The following is a 6,000-nucleotide window of genomic DNA, read 5'->3' as shown; positions in this document are numbered from 1 at the left end:
CCAGCTCTCCAGGAGCCTCGCTCCGGCCGGAGCCCAGCGTTCCTGGCCAGCGGCGGGTAATTCGCCCCGCTCGAGGCCAGGCTGGTGATCAAGACCTGGCTCCACGCTCGCATTAGCCCACCCCTGCCCGCCGTTGGCTCCGCTGACCGCACCGGTGCCAGGTAAGGGGGGGGGGGGGCCGTGTCCCCACGCCTCCATGCACGACCTTCCCCGTTTCCTCGGTGGGGAATGGCTGCGAGGGGGCCGGAGGCGCGGGCCGGGCCGGGCCGGGCCGCGCCGGGCCGCCTGTCCTGTCACGGCCCCTCGCCGGGGAAGAGGCGGCCCGGGCTGGCGGGGCGGGTTGGCGGGACGCTGTCCGCCCGCCCGTCCGCGGCCGCTGGGTGTCGCCCTCGCAGCGGGCACGGCGGCGGCGGCGGCGGCGGCGCCACCTCCGGGGCAGCCCAGCCCGGCGGCGGAGGCGCCGTTGGAGACGGTAGGGCTGTGCCCGGCCCCGCGCCCGACGGGGAGCGTGTGCCGCGGGGGGAGCGCAGGTGAGCGGGGCGCCGCCGGCGCGCGTGGGCCCCCGGGCGCAGACCCGCGCCCACCCGCCGGGGTTGCGTGTGGCTGTGGTGAGGCGGGGGAGCGTGTCGTGGCGGGCGGCGGCGGGCTGGGGCCGGCGCCGGGGCCGGGGCCGGGGCCGGCGGCGGGGAGCCGGGGCGGGGCGGGTGGCGCTTGTGGCGGGGGGGCGGACAGGTGGTCGCGGAGGTGGCAGGGCTGTGGCGGGGCTGCAGCTCGGTACGGGCCCTGCAAAATCAGTGCTCAGTGCCCAGTGCCCGGGTAGTTAAAGTGTTTCCTTATTACGGCCCCGGAGTAGGGTCCGGGGAGGGAACCCCCCTCTCATGCACACACGAACTCTCCGGGCTGCCGCATAAATACAGGAGCCTGTATCTACGTAGGGGTTTAATTGCAGGTTTGGGGGTATACACGAGGAGGCTTAACGCTCTTGTTCCAACTTTTAAGGCCGCGTCTGATGAGAAATGGAAATCTGGCTCAAAGTCATCCTTCCTGTTGTTGACATCACCTGAAAACTCCACTGAAAATATTTCCACTAGTTTACTGCAAACATCAGCTTCCCCTGAGGTCTCAACACCTTGTGAGTATACACTGGCTGCTGGTAGAGCTCTCTGATTTTAGAAGTCTGTGGCTATGGTGTGCAATTGTTCTGCAGTGTTCATTTTATTGCAAGCATTAATAAAGGGCTTATCGTGCCCTGGGGTGTTGTGTGCACTACAGCGTAGGCTGTAGACAGTGCTCTGTTTTTTTAAAAGGCATAATCAATATCTTCATATTTTTATAATTATGTGTGAAGTGATTATTTGGGTTTCTATTTGGTATTTCTGCAGTACACATGACCAAAAGGACATGTTGTCTGCTACTGAATACCTTTCGTTCACAGAGAGAACACTGAGAGGGGTAGAAAGTGTCTTACTGGCAGGTGGATCAGTGAATCTTCCCCCCATGAGTTGTTTAAATGAACTTAGAATGTCCTACCAATGTTAAAGGAGCAATCTATTGGGAAGATCAGTAAATCTGTCTCTGTTCAAAGATGGAAAAATGTAACAAAGACTAAATTCTTATGCAGCATTAGTTAGGCATGGTCCAGATCCTCTAGTAAGACTGTTTGAGTGTGTGGCTTATTCTGAGGAGAATGTTATTTACTTAACTTGCTTGCTTTCAATGTGATATGTCTGGGTGTGCAGCTAGTTTTATAACAACTTATTTTGGCAGGCTCAGGTTCCAAGTATTGTGTAATCTTCATTCTCTAGATACTTAGAAAACAAAGTGTTTCTGGAGATGTATGATTATGTTTAAGATCTGCAGTTGCGTTGCAGACCACAAGACATGGTGTAATGACACTAATTCAGAACTTCATAGTAATTTCTGAGCAGAAAACACTAGTTACATCCACTGCATGTACCAAAACTACAGTTGGCTGGCTACATAAAGTATTAGGCACCTGCCTCTAGATTTCAGTGAGAGGTTAAGGTCTATACAAATTCTTATTTAGATGCCTGGTATGTATGCCTGTTTGTGTTAGTGAGGATCTATTAGTCTGTGAGAGTGGATGGGAATCCTGTAATGGTAGTAATCTCATTGCTTCTCTCCCTGTTGTTTGTTTGAAAAGAAACTGTAATAAAATTCAAAAGTGGCTTTGTGATAGTACTCAGTTTTCACTTTCCCCTACTTCTTGATAATTACCCAGACAGTCTTATCAACTTCATGTAGGAGACTGGCTTTAAACACTAGAAATGAAATGATCAGTAAATGATTGGTGAAAATAAAGTGATCAACCTCCTGATCATCCACGTGCTTTTCTTCAAGATTTCTGCAGAGCTCTCTTCTTTTTTGGGGGAACAGAAACTGTGGGAAGCTGGCTCCACAAATGGGACTCCAGTGTTTGCTGATATAATGTAGTTGCAGCACCAGGCTTGGCATCCTGCCCTGTCACAGGTGGCATGTTCTGGAGTTCGGATTGTCAAACTCAATGATGTTCTTGGACTTGATGAGATGAATGATGCCTTAATAAATCAGGTGCTTCTGGGTATGGTAATGAGTGAGTGAGCCTCGAGCTGCATTTCTCCATCTATCTTCAGCTTCACCTCTGCTTGACTTTGCCAGTGAGTCATTTTGTGATGTACAAAAAAACCCTTGCTGCCCCTTACTCTCGAAATCTGTATAATAGGACTAACAATATTTATCTGTTTGGATGGGTGGCGTAACGATGAATGTTTGTAAAGCACTTTTAGGTTCTTAAATGAATTGTACCATCTGACAACTATGTTTTATTTATTTATTGTCATTAGTTTCAGATTTGCAATTTCTCTTTTTCCCTCAACAGTTAGGACTTTGGATGAACTTCCAGAGAACTCATAGTCGTATCTTTTCTTAGAGATACATCAGTGCAACATGTCACTGGTGGAAGTATTTTATTTAAAGCCACAAATGAGGTACCATATTTCACTGGCAAAGTTGGCCTAGGGAGATATTTGTCAAAGACATAAATGAATTGTAATTGCTTTGGGCAAATAAAAAATTTAGATAAGTCATTTTAGCTCCTTTTGTTTATTAAGGAATGAAATATGTGACTTCTTCAAAAGTGATCCAACCAAAAATAGAAGGTGTAGAGCTGGAAAGACCTCAGTCTGTAACAGTGTAGCAAGGGGCTAATTTTCTTCCCTGCCTCCTGTCTAGCTATTTTGACCCCTAAAATCTCCAGAATAATTTCTGAGTACAATAATAGCAAATATTCTTGCATACCATCGCTAGCTTGTGGACCCGTTAGGAAGAGCTTAGCTACTTCTCTCTTGACTACTCCACTCCCTGTTAGCAGGTGCTGCTGAAGAATAGTTTGCTACAGTATATTGATAGCAGTTGTGAGAGAGAAAAGTGAAATCCTGAAACCCCCTGTGTCTGGCTGTGACCTTTCACTGAATTATGTGTAATAGCTTCTTTCTAAACTTTTTCTTCTCTTCTTGTCTGTATTTGGTTTATCTCATGCTGCCATTCAAAAGACTATTGGGCTTGTGAAGGCAGGTGTTCAAAAGTTAGGAAGAGCCAGAATAAACATGTGTGAATTCCTGGCGTATTTGTTGAGTAGCTTTCAAATGCACACGTGTTGGGATGTTCTCCGTGTATTGCTTCCCTGGAGGACATGGTTGTACATGACACAGTGATGCTCTGTATCCAAGGTGGTGGTAGTTTGGCCATACAAGTATTTTTCTTGTTTTCTGGAAAACCCTTGAGGTCCGATTGCAGATGTGCAGGTCTTGAGAGTGGAGCAGGGAAGGATACTGTTGGTGTGCAGTAGTTCAATACTAGGGTGAAGAATGCTATCAGAACAGTCATGAAATGAGTAAGTGTCAATTTAGGACACATTTTTGAGAAGTGTGTGATAAATGAAGCATTAAGGCTGCACAGGTCTTTGAGGTTAAAAGAAATCTAGCACAGTACTACTAATAGTTAATCTGGTGTATTGGAAGAGGAGGATGTCCTGTGAAAACAGTCCTGTTGTGATAAATGAATCCACGTTGGGTGGCCTAACCGATACTGTACAACAGTTTGAATTCTTGCGTTATCCGGTTGTGGAAGGGTTGTCTTGGTAGCCTCAGTGATGTACTTCTGATACAATATTGAGTGCATAGCTAGCTCACGATATCATGCAGGACTGTAGATTGCTGGCTTGTTCTTGCACCATTTTACTTTTGACCCTTTGTCAGTGATCCTGCCGCGTGTGGCATGAAATTCAAGGTCCCTACAATCAACAAGAAGACTCTATCTTACTGCCAGCACTCCTGTCTTCCTGCCTGCTCCTCTGTGGCTCTCTCCTTCCCACTCCCCAGACCCTCTGCTGGTCCTCCAAACCCTAGGTGCATCTCAGCCAAGCCCCGGCCATGGGGGAGGCTGACAGTCATTGGGGATGGGATTTGGGCACATCTGTGGGAAGTGGTGGATGGAAGTATCTGGTGTGGATGCCAGGCAGAAGATACTGGGGCTGTGGGGTAGCTGGGGTGTGATGTGCTGAGCGTGGGCACCCTAGCGGGTTTGCCCTAATCCTGAAGAAAAATTTATTTGGCCCTATACCAAAAAAGGCTAAGCTTTTTTGTCTTATGTTGCATATATGCACATTTGGAGTGCTTTTCAAATCATGAAATCTTACCTCCTTCAAATCCTGGTTTAAAACAAGCTTCTTCTAATAGTCTGTCCCTTACTTTCCCTTTCTCTCTCATGACTTGCCTTCTTCCTCACCTAAACACCATCTGTTTTTGTGAAGTGAGCCACTGAAGATAAAGTTTTTGGGTGCACGACCTGGCATGGTGTTGGACGAAAGTATTTTCATTTGCATTACGGAAAATGCATTTGGATTTGATGGAAATTAATTCCATAAGGGTGTGCATCTTCATTGTGTCTGCATTGCAGTAGGATCATTTTCTTTTCCAGTTTGAGATGCCGATTGCTTTAAGCCAGTCAGGAATTTTTTCTGTTGGTTTTAACAGCATCTGCAATGTGACATCTTAGCAAGACCTGTTGCTAGTCTATTTATATTGTGCTGATACACTTCTGAGTCAAAATTCCCTAAATTGTCTCAGATGGGTCAGTCACTGAGGAAAGTGCCAGCTTTATAAAATAAAAAAGCACCATGAATGTATGGAATTATATATCGTCTCAATATTTGAGTAACTTTTTAATAGTGATCACAGTTAATCATTTTAGGTATGTTTTACTTTCATTAAGATTTTGATGTCTATACATGCACTGCAGTTGCAGAAATTGCAGCTGGTTCAGAGTCTTGCGCAAGACGTGATCTTTCCACCATATCACTACTGTATCAAATAATTGCACTAATATCTTCAAGGCATACCCATTGCTTAAGTCAGTTCATTAGTATATTGTAAATCTTACATACAAGTGATTTTCCTTCATTTTCTTTCTGGCCACTTTTTTGATTAGACTGTGTCTGGCTGAAGTCTTTTGAGAGGATTTAGGGATGGGGGGACGGGGGTTGTCTTTCTTCTGGCAATGGAATTATCTGCCTGCCATCTGCAGTCTTTCATTGACATTATTGTTCTGGTTTAAATCCAGATTTTGAAAGTACAGCACTTTCTTATCATTTTGTCTTTTCCAGACTTTACAGCAGCTTCTGAATTCTTGCAAGTATGGTTTTTTTCATAGCTTTTCACAGCTTCTGTGTAAAATCAGGCCATGCTGTTTCCATGTGCTCTTTTTTTTTCCTCTAAGTAGAAGTGGTATTGGTCTTAAATCTTTACATTCTTCCTCTTTTGTTATACTGTGATGTAAGTTCAGCCTTTGACTAGCCCCCAAGATCTAAAATTTGCATGTATGGAAGCACAAGAAGTTCGGATAGATTTCTGTTGGCAACAAAACTGCTGAAGTATTTGTCTTCAATGGTACATTTTTTCATTGAAGAGTGCCGGATGATGGAGTTGCAGGCAGATGTCACAG

The 6,000-nt window shown here is 46.0% G+C and overlaps 1 protein-coding gene across 1 annotated transcript in view; it reads left to right on the top strand.

The window, feature by feature from the left end:
* The first annotated feature begins 510 nt into the window (after positions 1-510).
* ANKRD6 (ankyrin repeat domain 6) overlaps positions 511-6,000 on the top strand; it is a 112,767-nt gene continuing 107,277 nt past the window's right edge. Inside the window, 2 exon segments of the mRNA XM_050894741.1 lie at positions 511-530; positions 1,000-1,132. The gene's annotated coding sequence lies outside the window, so the exon portion shown is untranslated.

This window comes from Gymnogyps californianus, chromosome 3, assembly GCF_018139145.2.
Source record: "Gymnogyps californianus isolate 813 chromosome 3, ASM1813914v2, whole genome shotgun sequence".
Classification (NCBI taxonomy): domain Eukaryota; kingdom Metazoa; phylum Chordata; class Aves; order Accipitriformes; family Cathartidae; genus Gymnogyps; species Gymnogyps californianus.
The sequence above is the reverse complement of the archived record's forward strand: the minus strand, read 5'-3'. Positions and strand labels throughout refer to the sequence as shown.